This window comes from Vespula pensylvanica, chromosome 1 (genome assembly GCF_014466175.1).
Source record: "Vespula pensylvanica isolate Volc-1 chromosome 1, ASM1446617v1, whole genome shotgun sequence".
NCBI classification, from domain to species: Eukaryota; Metazoa; Arthropoda; class Insecta; order Hymenoptera; family Vespidae; genus Vespula; species Vespula pensylvanica.
The window spans coordinates 3,138,975-3,156,699 of NC_057685.1; the positions used below are offsets into that span (position 1 = coordinate 3,138,975).

The 17,725-nt window shown below is 37.4% G+C and overlaps 1 protein-coding gene across 2 annotated transcripts in view; it reads left to right on the top strand.

Annotated features, from left to right (window-relative positions):
* The first annotated feature begins 6,642 nt into the window (after positions 1–6,642).
* Positions 6,643–17,725, top strand: part of LOC122637454 (leucine-rich repeat-containing protein 15-like) — a 21,908-nt gene continuing 10,825 nt past the window's right edge. For both annotated transcript variants that reach the window (XR_006329256.1, XM_043829581.1), the window contains exon 1: positions 6,643–6,869. The gene's annotated coding sequence lies outside the window, so the exon portion shown is untranslated. The remainder of the gene's footprint in view (positions 6,870–17,725) is intronic.

Here is a 17,725-nt window from a genome sequence, read left to right on the forward strand (position 1 = left end):
ATATATATATATTATATACTCTCTTTATCTTTCTCACACTGTTGCTGTTAACGCAGTCAAAGTTACATTGATAGGGTAAACAGTCGCGCGTGCATACAACCGAACGTATTTGACGGGACACGCGTGAATCTCAAATACGTTTTCATTCGGTTATACATATATAGATACGATACACGCACATATACATGTATCTACCACGTGATTGACCAATGAGTTCGTGTAATCGTGTCGTGTTATCGTGTAATATTACGTAGTGTAGTGTACTATACCGTAGTATAGTATAGTATAGTATAGTGTGATGTATGGTATGGTGTGGTATGGTGTAATGTAGTATGTGCAGTGTGATGTAGTGTATGTGTGTGTAGTATAGTATAGTATAGTATAGTATAGTAAGGTATAATAGTGTAGTGTCTTGTCGTGTCGTTTTCAAAGGAACGAGAGACGTTTATGTTCGCGATGGAAGCAGAAATCGTAGAAGGTCAGCATGTTTGCCTTGCGAAACAGCACACTAGCTGTTCATCTTTAAGCTCGTGAGGGTCGAACAACGACCTGCCAAGTACAGAGAGAGAGAGAGATAGAGAAAGAGAGAGAGAGAGAGAGAGAGAGAGAGAGAGAGAGAGAGAGAGAGAGAGAGAGAAGTATGACCATTTACGATCATCTATGCTGAATCGAATGGATTGATCATTGGATTAACGTTGCCATTGACGTTAGACACGACCAACCTATCTGTATATGTTAATCACATTTGATTCGATCTCGATATTTCTTAGCTTTATCGATTCTCTTAAAATAGATTATATTATATATGTACAAAGTGAAGACACGTAGACAAAGTTGAAGTACGATAGGAATATATTTTTGATATTCCTATTGTATATTTACTACTGTATGTTGTGTATTGAATAGTTAAGTATATTTGTGTGTGATATGTAATATAAGTATATATGTGTGAATATAATATAATATTAATAATTATATAGGTACATTGCTAATTATATGATAACAATATAAGATGTGTGTGTGTGTGTGTGTGTGTATATATTTATATTGCTACTTGTTCAAATCTTTATAGACACATTTATATAATATATATATATATGTATATATATATATATATTAACTTTAATCTTATATAATTTATTATATATTTAATCTTATATAATTTATTAATATTACGATAAAGATACTCCTATCTTAATAATCGTGTAATAAATATTGAACAAAAATATACATACTTATTTAATTACTTATTTATAATCCCATTTATTTAAATCTTTTCATTATTTCCAACCTTAGCTATAACAATGAAACGAATATATTATGTAGACGATAAAAATAGGACCCTCCGATAGAAACGTACGATATCGAACGAACGAGTCTCGTGTAAATGTCCAACGCTGCGATACAGAGAAAGAGAAAGAGAAAGAGAAAGAGAGAAAGAAAGAGAGAGAGAGAGAGAGAGAGAGAGAGAGAGAAAAAGAGTGAGTGAGAGAAGTGAAAGAGAAAGAAGAAAAAAAAGAAAATAAAAACAAAAGAGTCGACGTTCGCATGCAAGTAATTCACGAGTAATTCATTTACGCTTATCGGCATGAGATGATCGCGACATGAAGAACTCTGCCGACGACAATGCGATCAATTTGTGCGTATCACGTTTCTTACACGAGTCCTATGTATTCGATAGTTCATTTGCGAAATAACTTTTTCTAATTCATTCTTATCGTTTTATATATATATATATATATATATATATATATATATACATATATTTAACTTTATTTCATCATAGTCATCAGTTTCAGATAGATAAAATTCTCCGTATATGTCATACTTTCATCAAAATGATAGAATATATATCGTCACGAAAGATTTTAATGTCAAGGTTTGTCATTTGAAAAATCTTTCTTATCGAATTATTCGATCATAGACATTTCCTCATTTTGCACGGCGTGAAATATGATGTTAACGACGATCAATTCGAAATGATCGATCGAAAGATTTTTCTTTTCTTTTTTCTTTTTTTTTTCTTTTTCTCCTTGAAACATCATCTCACTCTTTCATACGTTCTCGTATACGTAAAAATAATTCGTATTCTTTTGGCACCAGAACGGAATTAGAGTTTCACGAGATAGAAACAACCGAAAAAAGTTAGTGGCTATATCTTAGAATAAACCAATCGAAGAAGAGTCACGAGTCAAGTTGTTTATTTTCAATATTGACACGAATATATATATATATATATATATATATATATATATATGTATATATATATAGGAAGGTTTAAATTCCTAAGGATTAAAAATATTCTTTTTGACCGAGTGAACAATACGATGTAAAATAGTAACGATCACAAATACAATATATATATATATATATATATATATATATATGCGCATACACAGACATACGCACACACACATCACACATATCTTTTTATCGACTCTTCATTGGATCTTGAATTAGAAATTCGATCGCAAGATGGCGCCCAGGTATCCTGACACTAAACTTCATCCTGTAACAAATGGAACGAGTATGTAACAAATAAGAAAGAAAAGTAAGTAAATAAATAAATAAATAAATAAAAATAGAAAATAAAAATAAAAATAAGAATGAAAAATAGAAAAAGATAAAAATAAAAGAATTATCACGCAGGTTGATTTACTTGTCTTCTTCTTCTTCTTTCTCTCGTTCCTTTTCGAGAGAACGTGAAAATAAATCCGTCCAAAGAAATAACGAAAACGATTTTAATTATAGGTCGTTACAATTGCATATTTATATTCCAAGTCACGATCGTCTCGTGTAAGATTCAAAAAAAAAAAAAATAAATAAATAAAAAAGAAAGATAGAAAGCAAAGAGAAAAAGAAAAGAGAAAAATTTCGTAAAAGGATATGGCGCCAAGCAATCGAACATTTAAACTTCATTTTCTTTTTTACCTTTCCTACACACGAACGGCCACGCATAAACGTAGATCAAAGAAATGAATATCGACGATCGCAATAATTCCAAAGTTTCCGATTATCGTTTCTCTTTGCACACGAATTTCTTTCTTATCTCTCTCTCTCTCTCTCTCTCTCTCTCTCTCTCTCTCTCTCCCTCTTTCTCTATCTATCTATCTATCTATCTATCTATCTCTTTTTTTCTTTCTTTCGTTCGCCATTGCCCATAGCGCACCTCGCGAAATAGCGAATCGTGTCACATATATTTTTTGGCAATTGTGTTCTTTCGAAATTATGTGAGAATGACTTTGGCATGAGTCCAGCATTCCGTAGAATGCGAGCAAGGGGACACGAGCGTGTATACGAAGAAAAGAAAAAGATAGATAGATAGATAGAGATAGAGAGAGAGAGAGAGAGAGAGAGAGAGAGAGAGAGAGAGAGAGAGAGAGAGAGAGAAAGAGAGCAACGAACTCTAGGAAGCTACGGACAAGACGCCTCCTCTGTCTTTCTCTTTTTGTTCCATCTTGCGTTTTACCCGGACGACGTTTCCGTTTGGCGTCCCTTCTTCCTCCTCCTCCTTCTCCAACTTCTTCTCTTCCTCCTCTTCCTCTTCTTCTTCCTTCTCCACCCTTCTATTCCTATTCTATCACTCCTCACTCCTCTCCCACATTCAATTCGAAAGCCAAAAGAACTTTCAAACTTTTCGCGCGATCGACGAATCGCTGTGGACGTTGTGGTTCTCGATCATTATCACGCGTTAAAAACTTTCCTCGACCTTGTCACCAGAAGGATTCGATTCGATTCGATTCGATTCGATTCGATTCGATTCGATTCCTACCCTTCTCTTCCCTACCCTTTTCTTATCTTTTTTTTTCTTTTTTTCTTCTTCTTCTTCTTCTTATACTTTTTCTTCTTCTTCTTCTTCTTCTTCTTCTCTTACCTTCCTCTTTCTCTTTTTCTTTTTTCCGTCCTCACTCTTTTATCAGTTCCTCGTCGAAGAGTAAAAGAGAAGAATCTCGAGCACGATTTAACCATGATTTATCGGGATCAAACGAAATCAGATACCGTTTCTCGATCCGGTGATTCCTGGTTAACTCTTCACCTTCGCTCGTATCTATTGTAGTAAATTACGCGGTGTAAGGTGAAAAGAAAAAAGAAAAATAAAAGGGAAAGGAAGAAGAATACGAGGAACTAGAAGAAGAAGAGGAAGAAGAAAAAAAGGAAGAAAGAGAAAACTGATCACGCGGTGACCCTGATAAATGTTAACCGAATTATCGCCGAGGTAAAGTCAATATCTACGGAGAAATTAGCGATATCGGGTTATTGAAATATTGACACTAAGGATATATATATATATATATATATATATATATATATCACGTAAGAAAGAGTAAGAAAAAAAGAGAGAAAGGGAGAGTGAACCAGCACACACTAATACACATACGCACATACGGGTTCACGAAGATTGAGTACACGTTACACAGAAAATATTGATAGAATCATCGTTCCATAAAGAGTGGATGTGTGAGGGATGCTACCCCCGATCTCCCTTTTACTCCCTTGCCGTCATCACCAACATCGCCAACATCGACATCGTTCCTCTCATCCCCCACGCACGTTTTCGATTTCGTGCAGCACGTGAAAAAAAATATGGGCGATCATTATAATGCGAAAAAAAAAAGAATTCCTTCCTTTGTGTGAGATTTATCCCCAAGAGTGTCGCGTGCTGCGATGTTAAAAAAAAAAAAGAAGAAGAAAAAAGAATAAAAAGGGAGAAGGAAAAAAAGGAAGAAGGAAGGTAGGAAAGAAAAAAATCGTTCGACAAATTTCAAATGGAGACAGAAAGATTGAGAGAGAAAGAGAGAGAGAGAGAGAGAGAGAGAGAGAGAAAGAGAGACATGATACTTGAGAAGAAGTGAGAAATCGAACGCTTGACTTTAACTTATTCATTCTCATCGAGCGGCATTGACCAACGGGGTAGAAGACGACCCATCGTTTTTTCGCATCTCCTTGGTCGTGGTATTCATCGTAGTCGTGGTATGTCGTCGTCGTCGTCGTCGTCGTCGTCGTCGTCGTCGTCGTCGTCGTCGTCGTCGTCGTCGTCGTACATCGTACGTCGTACGTCATAAAGGCAGCCTTGGCAGGGTTGCAAACTCGTGTCGCGTGCTCCCGGGTTCATCGACATCTCGCGCTCGATACGCGCGAGTACGCGCGAGAGAAGAGCAAAGTAATATCAGAATTCATCGCTCGAGAGCCGATTCTCGGGGGGTAGTACGGTGCTAGTAGTGCTTGAACCTAAGGGATGAGGATGGTTCATATGCAAGAGAGAGAGAGAGAGAGAGAGAGAGAGAGAAAGAGAGAGAAAGAGAGAGAGAAAGAAAGAGAGCGAAAGAGCGAGAGAAAGAGAGAAAGAGAGAGAATGAGTATATGGGAATGTTAGGAAGAGAGAAAAAGATAAGAGAGGATGAGTACGATGAGAGAAAGAGTAAAGAAGAGAGGGTGCAGGTCTTCCTCTCGCGAACCTCTTCGAGAACGTTTATAAGCGGACTTTTAGGGCGGCTGCCGGATGGAGGTTAGGGTTGGTGTCGAGGGGAGCAGCCATGGAGATTTGGGGTTAGTACGGTGGCTGTGGTGGTAGTGGTGGTGGTACTGGCAATGGTGGTGGTGGTGGTCGTGGCGATGGTAGTGGTGGTGATGGTGGTAGTGGTGGTGGTACCGTTGCCGCCACTGCTGCTGGTGGTCGTAGTGGTGGCGATGGTGGTGCTGGAGGTGGTGGTGGTGGTGGTGGTGGTGGTGGTGGTGGTGGTGGTGGTGGTGGTGGTACTAGTGGTGGTGGAAACGGTGGTGATGAGCGCGGACAACTGCGCAGATCCCGAGTCTTTCGGGGAGCGACGAGTACGTAGCCAAACTCGGAACGAGTCAGTGAGGATCCGTGGCTCCTCTTTGCAGTGCACGTCGAAATCTCAGGGAGAGTCTTTCGTCTCTTTCTCTCTTTCTCTCTCTCTCTCTTTCTTCCTCTATCTCTTTCTATCTATCTATCTATTTCTTTCTCTCTCTCTTTCTCTCTCTCACTCTTTCTTTCATCTTTCTCACCTGCTCTCTTCTTTTCCCTCTTTTCAACTTTTTTTTTTCTTTCGAAGCACTCCTGTCTCCTCTTGCATCATTTTTCTCCTTTACCCATAAGATCATCGTCGTCGTCGTTGTCGTCGTCGTCATCGTTGTCATTGTCGTCGTCGTCGTCGTCGTCGTCGTCGTCGTCGTCGTCTCCCGGCGATTCTTCTCCTCTCAACGACTCTCACCTCTCCTTCTTGTTCCCTCTTGAAAATCCCTACCACCTCGATAACTCGTTAACTCACTCATTCACTCTCCCCCCCTCTTTCTCTCTCTCTCTCTCTTTCTCTCTGTCTCTTATTTTCTTTCTTTTCCTCTCACCTGTCCGTTCATCCACTTACTCGAAGACTCTCGTCGCGCGGCATCTCACTTTCGAATTTTTATGGCAGCGTACAACACGTTTGCTCTCGCGAGACCGTCGAGTTTCAATCCGCTCGGCGCAATCACGTGGAGGATCCATTCGTTTTCGTAAAAGTCATCGATGCTAGTTCGACGTCGTCGTCGTCGTCGTCGTTGTCGTCGTCATCGTCATCGTCGTCGTCGTCATTGTTGTTGTTGTCATCATCATCATCATCATCATCATCATCATCATCATCATCATCATCATCATCATCATCGTGTCATTACCGAAGCAACTGCAACAACAACAGCAACAACAGGGACGGACGATAATCGTTCCGTCTGATTCTATCATCCCCTTCAGCATTATTTCGCTCATCTTTTCGTCGTTTATCCAAAAGGAAAAGGAGATATTATCCAGGGTGGGCCAGGTCGATGTTCTACACGGCTCCGAGGGAATCGAGTGACGCTTCACTTCCGTCGGGGTAAGTATCGTCTCGTTTTAAAAACAAAAACAAAATGATACGAACGAAAAAGAAGAGATAATAAGGAGAAAAAAGAAAACAGATTGAAAAACGACGAATAAAAAATAAATGGAAGAGAAAAAGAAACGATTGAACGATCGTTAAAATCTTTCGAGATATCGACGAAGATTAAAACACCCGTCGTTTCCCGTTAAAGATCTCGTTCCGCCCATTTCCCTTCTACCGGTTTTTTTTCCAACGTAAACGAATTTTCCATAGGTTATACGACGATACGTCGAACTTGTTCTTTTAAGAACTCCCCTCTTTCTTTTTTTTTTTTTTTTTGCCCTTTGACATATACCGTTTTCCATTTCACGGTACTCGATTCGAAACGTACGCAGGGCTACTGCAATTTTTAGGACACTCTACTAACTTCCCTCACTCGAGGACTTATCCGCAATTCGTAAAGTTACGAGAGCCGAGACTTTTGGTTTCATTTTTTTATGAAGCTTTTCGAATAAAACTACCTTCTCACTAGCTTACTACCTTACTGCCTTACTACCTCTAACGTCGACCGTGTTCTTTGATCGTTAACGCAATTATCGCACGGCTGAAACATTCATGATGACGTCTTTCTGTAGCTCTCATCTCGAGGAAAAACTTCCCTCAAAGAAAAGACACATATTTACTCGAATATATATATATATATATATTTTTTCCTCCCCTTTCCATTGAAATCTTTGCAATTTTTCCATTTTACTTTTTCTTTTTCTCTTCCCTCTTTTTCTCTCCGTATTTTTTCTTCTTCCTTACCTTTTCATTTTCTCTCTTTTTCTCTCTCTTTTTCTATTTTTTCTTTTTTTCACTTTTCCACTCTTATCAAATAATCGTCTTTCTTCTAAAGAACGACGATAATGCTAACCGGGATAAAAAAAATAAAAAAAAATAAAGGAACCCACACGCGCGCACACATACCACATACTTACTCTTTAAATCCTTTTACTTTCACTCTTTTCTTCTTTCCTATTTTGTTTCTTTCTTTTTTTTTTCTTCTTTTTCCTTTCTTCTTTCTCTCTCTCTCTCTTTTTTTTTTTTTTTCATCTTATCCATCACGAAGAGATCTTCCGTCGCTATCATCTTTCTTAACAAATTGGAACGAGGCTCTTACGGCCACGTAAAGCGGCTATCGATTTCCATAATTAATTTCCCGATGCCGTGGATATAGTTAATCCCGGCTGTACAGGCAACTCTCTCCCTCTCTCTCTCTCTCTCTCTCTCTCTTTCTCTCTCACTCTTTCTCTTTCTCTTTCCGTTCGATGGTCGAGACGCGGCGCGTAATGAAATGCACCCTTCCTCCTTCTGCCTCTGTTTAGGCGACATTATTATTCCTCGGGCCGACGAGAGCCGGCGGCGCTACCAACCGGGAGTCAAAGTATTCTCAACTACGAGCTGCTACCGAGAGCGGCTTACGTATCGTCGAACAGGGAATTAAGTACATAGCCTGTCCTTGTCGTTACAACCGAGTATATACACTTTCTTATCGAATTAAATTTTAACGCTGACTCTTTTTTCCTCTCTCTCTCTCTCTCTCTCTCTCTCTTTCGTTTCTCTTTGAGAACGGAGTCGTAATTGAAAACGGGTCAGGCGCGTTTTACGCGTCCTATCCAGCGACGACGACGACGACGACGACGACGACGACGACGTCGAGCTTTTCGTCGTGCGGCCCAACGGACTGTGTTTAACAACATCCAACGTGAACGTAAAGCTCACTTTGAACCACGCTCACAAGCACTTCTGGCATTTATTTTCATGCCTCTTTAATGACACCGTTCGTCCCTTTTCTAGATGCCGGCGACCTCCCCTGTAGAAAAAAAAAAAAAAATGCAAAAAGAAAAGTGAAAAAAAAAGACATCACCCTCTATCACACCACCTTCTTATATCCACGTCCTTCTTACTATCTTTTTCTCTCTATCTCTTACTTTCTTTCTTTCTTTCTTTCTTTCTTTCTTTCTTTCTTTCTTTCTTTTTTTCCAAGTTTTTATTATGTCACAAAAATATGCTTTTTAATATTTACCCTTCAAATCCTTTTTAATAACCGCTTGAGAACGATCGAAAAATGATCGTCGGCCAGTTTCAATGAGTCGTTTTAATTATTTCGTGGGATTTAAATGGTCTAACTTTTGTGAGAGTTTTCTTCTTAAGAATAGAGTAGAAGAGAGAGAGAGAGAGAGAGAGAGAGAGAGAGAGAGAGAGAGAGAGAGGGAGAGAGAGAGGATGAGAGAGAAAGAGAGAAAGAGAGAAAGGGGTTTGATAAATGAAGATGAGATGCCTGCAGAGATGCATTGAGCATCATCGATCAAAGACCACTGGATGGTTCGTTAATCCTCTCCTAGTGCAATTTCCGTTCGGCAAAATCGTGCTCCATGACTTTATTCATTCCAAACTAGGTGTTTGTACGTGTCGAGTGGCTAGTAGTGAGGTCACCGGTGACCGGCAATTCGTTTCGAAACGTTTCGAAAATTTCACATACCACTGTATTTATTCTGGATTATTAATTATCAATAAATAATCAATACTAAATCTAAAATATACATATACATATATATACATATATATATATATAAATATTAATATTCATATATTATATATACGATATAAATAGATATATTGTTCTCTAGATAAAAAAAAAAAAAGGAAGAATTTCAAAATATTGATGATTTATGATAAAATCTATTATGTGCGATATGAAAATAGAATCTTATATCTTCGTCCTCAAACGAAATAAAATATTCATCTCTAACTAATATTCAAATTCATTTACGGAAAATTTATTTCCCCAGATAATCGCGTTAATCGTTCTCGGGAAAACCGTCAAATTTATCCGTACGGCGAGGCGTAGTGGTGTGGCTCGTTCGGAGACACAAACTCGCAATTAGACGAGCGGAACGTTATCTTGTCGAGTTGTTCGAACAATTCACGTTTGTTAAATATAGGTACATATATATATATATATATTTACGCGTGTGTCCATACACACACACACATATATATATACACTAAAGTACTTATCTCCCTACCATATATATATATATATATATATATATATATATATATACACATACATTTATATATATATATATATTTACTATATATACTATTGTCGAATGAACGAATCGCAAGAGGCAATCAGAGACAAGACGATTACTTATCCCCCTATCCCTCCTCTTTCTCCTCATACTACTAGCGTGTCAGTGGATTCGAGTTAATTCGACGAAATCGCGTGATGAAGGAGGACTCCCGAAACGAACCCAACAACAAGGTTAACCTTATCGCGTTGAATTTTCGGGCTGCTTATTACAAAGAGAAGAAAGAGAGGAAAAAGAGAGAGAGGAAAAGAGAGAGAGAGAGAGAGAGAGAGAGAGAGAGAGAGAAAGTGAGAGAGTGAGAGAAAGGAACGAAATGCTCGTAGATTCTCGTAATATATTGCTCGCTCGCTGCGGAAATATGCATTTACGAGAGGCAGCAAAGGGGGGTGGTTTTAGTGGGTGGTATTGGTGTTGCTTGTAGTAGTAGTAATAGTAGTAGTAATATGTAGTATATTAGTAATAGTAATATTAACAGTATTTGAAATATTAATAGTACTTTGCAATAGTAGTAGTAGTAATAGTAATATTAATACTACTAAAAATAATAGTACCAATAGTAATAGTAATATTAATAATAATAATAATAATAATAATAATATCAGTAATATTAAAATACTAACATTAACAGTAGTAGTAATAAAAATAATAACAATAATAATAATAATAATAATTATTATTATTATTATAATAAAGTACTAATATATATAATAAAATATTAATATTCATAACAGTACTACTAAAAGTTATAATAGTAATAGTAATAGTAGTAGTAGTAGTAGTAGTAGTAGTAGTAGTAGTAGTAGTAGTAGTAATAGTAATAGTAGTAGTAATAGCAGTAGTAGTAGGAGTAGAGTTATATAGGATCGGCGCGCCGGAAATCACGGTGGAAAAGGACGGTGGAAAGCGCGCAAGAAATTTTAATAACCGGCGATACGATCGAGTCTGCAGCACACGGCTTCGGTTAGGCCACGCTAAATCACGGTGCACCTGGTGCTCGGCTTGTTCGTTCACTCTCTCTCTTCCTCTTCCTCTCTCTTCCTCTTCCTCTCTCTCTCTCTCTCTCTCTCTTTCTCTTTGCGAAACCAGGATAGATGCATTTGCCTGTGCACACGCTGGATTACCTTCCTCTTCTTCTTCCAACATAACAAACGTATTTTCTCTCTTTCTGTTCTTCTCTTCTGTTCTATTATCTTCTCTTCTTCTTCTTCTTCTTCTTCTTCTTTTGGCCTTCAGCTTTACTTGCAGCCTAATCTCTTTCTCGTTCTACTGCTTTTTCTCTTTCACTTCAAGTCTTCTCTTTAATCGTCTCTCTCTCTCTCTCTCTCTCTTTTTCGTTCTCTCTTCATCCATCTCCTTCTCAACCTCTCGTATTAAGCAACCCCAAAGCGAAAAGGTTCGTGGAAAAGGCGAATGCTATAAATATGACGTGGAAGGTCGAATAGGGCTGAGAAGAGTGAGAAAGAGGGAGAAAGAGAGAGAGAGAGAATGGAGCAAAAAGAGAAGGAGGAGACTCTCTATCCTCGACACAATGCGTATCGTGGCAATCCTATTTTCGGAGATACTCATCTCTCCTTCTCTCTACGAACCTTCTCTCTTCCATCGTTAAAATCAGAAGGGGAACTTAACCGTTCTCTGCTTCCCTATTGGCACCTAGAATTTACCACTAAACGCGTATCTACCTGTCTTCTTTCTTCTTCCTCCTCCTCGACGATTTTAAATGCCACGTAGACCATCGGGCCAATCTTCGAGCTCAAACTTTCAAGCTCCTAGATAAATCAACGTCGTACATTGAGGGGAGCTATGGAGTTAGAGGTACGGAGTAAGGGGAAAGAGAGAGAAGTAGTTCTTCGAGTAAAAAGAATTCACATTCTTGCGTATACTTGAAAAGAAAGAGGGGGAAGAAAAAAGGAGAAAGAAAAAGAAAAAGAAAAAAAAAAAAAAAAGAAAAAAGAAAACTTCTCCACTATGATTTTTCTCTATGGAAAGTCAAACGTGAAGTAGTAAGAACTACTATTATCGACCATTATCGAAAATTTTGCGATGTAGTAATCGATCGAATGAAAATAGTCGCTGAGGAAAAGACTTTGGTGACTCACTTTTACGTTATTTAGACGCCACTTGTACTTACGTATACGTATATCTATATACACGCTCTATACACATACACACACACACACATACACACACACACATGTGTACGAATGGTATGTACATACATATGTAGGTATCTAAACGTCGATAGAATAAGATAGAAACGTGGTCGAACGTGGAGGAATCGTTTCGTCAAATTTTCGATCGACCAACCGGACTTACATACATATGTTAGTCACTACTAGCTACGGTTCATCGTTGGTATCGAGTATCTCTCCTACACTTTTATACTGCACCTACGATAGTTTATGTAAATATGATATATAGGTATATAGATAGGTAGGTAGGTAGGTAGGTAGGTAGGTAGGTAGGTAGGTAGGTAGGTAGATAGGTAGATAGTTACATACATACATACATACATACGTTCACGAGTATGCCGTTACCGTGAACATAATAGAAATCGATGGGCCGTCGTTACCGCACGGCTTTCGGTCCTTTCAACCGTGGGCCGATCGGCGCGTTAAGTCGCGCGTACGTTTTCAATCACCTGCCGATCCACGAAATAGTTCTACTTTCCGTTACTAGACCTTGTTTGAACAGAACTTCTATCTTCTGGTTAAACGAGAGAGAGAGAGAGAGAGAGAGAGAGAGAGAAAGTCGGATTCCTCTAAACTAGTCTTACGTATACGAATGTTTGTCTATGTATATGTATATCTATCTATCTATATGTATATCTATATATCTAGGTACGAACGTACCTATATATGTATATATGTTAGCATGTGTCTATCCGTTCGTCTGTCTATCTGTCTGTCTGCTTGTCTGTGGTATACCGATTACTCTTGCTTCGCAAACAGACCACCGACACGTCTACAAGAAAATGAACAAGCGAATTACATCCATCGTCCAAACGACCGTGACAAGAGCAAACATAATAAAAGATAACGTTATCGTTTAACAGAGAAATCTTGATCGAGTCTTTAACTAAACTAAACGAATCGACGAAACGAGGAAAGGAAACGAGGAGGATGGAGAAGCAGGAAGGAGGGTTGGTCTCTGTCGTTCGATAAACGATCGGATCGACATCTCATCCCCTTTTAATCGGTGCTTCGATTCGTTTTTCCAATTTTTTTCTTTCTTTCTTTCTTTCTTTCTTTCTTTTTTTATGGTTGCCAAAAATACACGCATATATAAATAAATAAATAAATAAATAAATAAATAAATAGACGCGCGAATACAAGCTCGACAATAAATAATTTTCATCGGGAATCGTGCGATTTGCGTTTCTCTTCTTTTGTTCCTACATGGAATAGTAACGCGACCTATGCAACGTTTCTATATCATTATTATATTATTAACGCTCGTTATGCATGCATACATGTATGTACATACATACTTTACATCATATATATATATATACACATATGATATATATATATATATATATATACCGTGTATAAAATTACACGAGAAGGTGGACGTTATCGCGAAATTAGAAAAACATTGGCCCCGTTAAATTATTCCAGTCGGTCGTTATGTAAATTTGCCAAACGTTAATGAATCGTTTATATCATCGATCGTAAATTAATCATCAACGAATATTTTACTTTTTCGAATACGATCTACGGTATATCCGTTCTAATCGACAAGGGTCGAAGAATGGAATCGTGCCTTTTTTTTTTAATCTCTCTACTTCCCTCTCCCTCTCTCTCTCTCTCTCTCTCTTTCGTTCTTGCATTATTCGATCCTTAAGAAACGACGACGTTCTTTCGAGGTAGGTTACGGTAAAGAAAAAGTTAATATCGTCGAGCCGGTGCTAAAAGCGTCAAGAACAATCGGTCGCCTTGAGCGTGCCTGGACCATTAATCAGCATCGACGAATTGCCGCGTTGGAATCTCATAAATTGCAATACAAGCTCTCTCTTTCTCTCTCTCTCTCTTCCCTCCCTTCGTACGTTCGTCCGTCTATTTCTCCTTCACTCTCTCTCTCCCTGTCTCTCTCTCTCTCTCTCTCTCTGTCTCTCTTTCTCTCTGTGTTTGCCTCTTTCCAACCTGCACAACCCCTCCCGTGGCCAGGTCGCTTATCGCACGATTTATTCGCGCACGCGTGCACGTTTCGCTTTATAGCAAGGCTTCTCAATGAGGGAAGATTTATTGGCGAACTTGTTGGTCGTGTAAAATAAACATGGCCACGCTTAACCGTTTCCCTATTTTATCTTTCTCTCTCGATTCTCATACGAAAAATGGAGAGAAAGATAGATAGATGTAGAGAAAGATAGATAGATAAATAGAGATAGATAGAAAGAGATAGAGAGAGAGAGAGAGAGAGAGAGAGAGAGAGAAGGAAGGAGAAAGTATTCTCTCAAACATTCTCTCTATTTTTCTGTTATTTGTTTTTCTTTTCTTGTTTTTTCTTTCTTCTTTTTTATCTTCACTGCAATGTCACTACATTGAACATTCAATTGATTTTGATTACACTCTTGCTCTATTATTTTTAGTGCTATTTTCATTATTCCTTCTTTTTTCTGCTATTCTTCTACATTTTTTTCTTCTTTATTTTGTAATTCCTTTTTTTTTTTCTTTAACTCTTTATATCCTCTCGCATCTATTTTTTTTCCCCTCCTCTTTCCTCTCTCTCTTTCTCTCTTTTTTTTCTTTTCTTCTTCTTCTTCTTCTTCTTCTTCTTTTTTTTTTTTCCTTTACTTCATTATGCCGGAAGATAAATATTATTTTTCTTATTGTATTATATTATTCTTAATTATGAACATTATTTTTTGTCTTCCTTTTGATATTCTTTATAACAAGGATGTATATGTACATATACATATTATTTTTTTCTTTCAACATTATTGTAAACGTAAAACGTCATCGTTTTACGCGTAAAAATTACTTCTGTATTATTTTTATTATCATCTTGTAACTCGTCGCGACGTATTTCTATTCTAGTTGGTACTTTGATAAAAACAAAGCAAATATTTGTTCGTTCACTTATTCGTTTATCACTATTTCGTATTTCTTCTATATTCGCTTTCTCTCTCTCTCTCTCTCTCTCTCTCTCTCTCTCTCTCTCTCTCTCTTCGTATTTCTTTATATGTCAAGCTCGGTGAACTTGCGCACCTGCACTTTAACTCTGCACTCCTTGAAGAGGTCCGCGAATATCGGGTTTTGCTTTTGTAACGACGCTTTGTGCCCAAGGCAGCATTGTTTACCGGTTGCTCCCCGTCGTTCGTGCCCGATCTCTTTTTCCTTCGAGGTGCTTACCGAGGAACTCGCTCGTGATTCAGGAAACACACTCGTGGAACGTTTCTTTTGTCTCGAACAATCGTCCCCCATTAATTGAATCGAACTAGTGTGTACGTACTTACGTACATATACGTACACACACACACACACACACACATACACACGTAATACATATATACCTACGTACATACGTACGTACCTACCTACCTACCTATTTATTTTCTTTAAATTCGAGATTTGATTATCCACGAGCACAATGTCGCGATAATGAACGCGAGAAACGGAACGTTAACTTCATGGGAAAGTACGTTAAAGAATTTTCGTTGGTCCATTTCAATCGTTAACGCATGTCTCGCGAATAGAAAAAGAAGAAGAAGAGGAACGAAAAAAGAAAAAGAGACAAAGAAGAAAGAAAGAAAGATGGAGAGTTTTATTCTCAATATGGCGTTCGTTTGTTCTAATCCATTCGTTGAAATTTTAATGACGCTGTGAGAAATTAATTTCAATGGCCGCAACATTATTATGAGTCTTCGAAAGAACAGGCCTAATTCGGTTAATCAAATTCCTACACGCTTTTCTCCTTTTTCTTTTTTTTTCTTTTTCCCTTTTTTTTTTTTTCTCTTCTTTGTTCTTCTTTTCCTTCATTTTTCCGCACCGTTTCGAGGCCAAGTCTATTTCGGTTAATCAAATTCGTACGGCTTTTTTTTCTTTTCCTTTTCAGTTTTTTTCGTTGGTTTTTTCCACATCACTGCGAGGCCAAGTCTAATTTATACACTTTTCTTTTCATTTCTTTTCTTTTCTTTCTTCTTCTTTCCTCTCTTTTTTTTTTTTTCCAATTTTCTTTTGTAACAAATATACTAACGTAAGTCGTTTTTTCTTTGTTTACATCGTTGTCTCCGAGGACTAAGTTTTTAAAACGTATCTGTAAGATCAAATGTGTCTGTAAGATTATAGAAAAAAAAAAAAAAAAAAAAAAAGAAAGAGAGAAAGAAAAAGTGAGGGCCCAGCTTGCGCCTAATGGGTCCTATATTAAATATGGTCCCGTATCTCAATATTTCTTTTCATCATTTTTGTTCTGAATGAAATTCTTCTTTTTTTACTTGTCTTTTTTTTTTTATGAAGTTCTCCAAGTTTTAAATTAACGTCTCTCCGAGAAATAAAAAGGGAAAGAGAAGAAGAAAGATAGAGAAATAGAAAGAGAAAGAGAGAAAGAGAGAGAAATAGTATAATCTTTGGTGTGAAAGGAATGAGACTAGAATCTCTTAACTATTTTAACTTCTCATATATACATACCACACCATACCACACCATACCATACCACACCATACCATAGCATACCATACCATACCATACCATACCATACCATACCATACACGTGCCTATTCTCGATATTTCGAACGTGAGAGACTTCCTACGCACTTTTCTCCTCCTTCAGTAACTACTACTTCACGCATATTTAGTCCTCTAATCCCTATTCGGTGGCAAGTTAATTCCGATATACGAGGGTCGTCGTCGTTGAAAGAAGAACCCAACCATATTATCCTCGTGCGTTACGCACCGGATTTCTCCCTCGAAGATTCCGTTACTTTTTATCTCACGTCTATCGATCATTCTTTCTTCTCTTTATTATCTTCTACATATATATATATATATATATGTATGTATATATATGTATGTATATGTATGTACGTATATATATGAATATATGTATGTAGAAAGATAGGTGGATCGTTGGATCATTATAATTCCTTTCCCTACATCGACAACCACTTATTTCTCCTTCTCTGTCATGTTAATTATTTCTTCGAATATCGATATCCATATATGTATCAATGTATGTGTGCATACATGATATATGTATGTGTGTGTGTATATGCGCAGAAGTATATTTGATATAACGATATTAAAATATTGACATGTTACTAAAATCGTGTCAGTTTCGCATATATTGTATATATTGAAATAAAGCATATTAATTATTTCTTCAAATACATATATGCATCAAGATATATATATATATATATAATATATTGGTATAAAGTATTTCATAAAATTATTTTTCTTTTTATACGAATATAATAACCATTGTAAAATGCCAGATCATACGCCAGATATTTGTTGAAATAAATCATTTAATCGAATTATTTTTGACGTTTGAATATATGTAGAATTAGATGAAAAGTAAAGTAGCGTGAAATTCTACAGGCTATGTTGGTATCGTTCAATCGATGATGCCAGGGAATCTGCGTATCGGCTGGTATCGAACGATTTAAATATCCGCAATGGTTATCCGAATCAAAGTCCGTTCTTTTAATTAGCTTGGGTTAGTCGTGGTGAAACAAGAGAGAAAAAAAGAGAAAAAGAATGAGAGAGAGAGAGAGAGAGAGAGAGAGAGAGA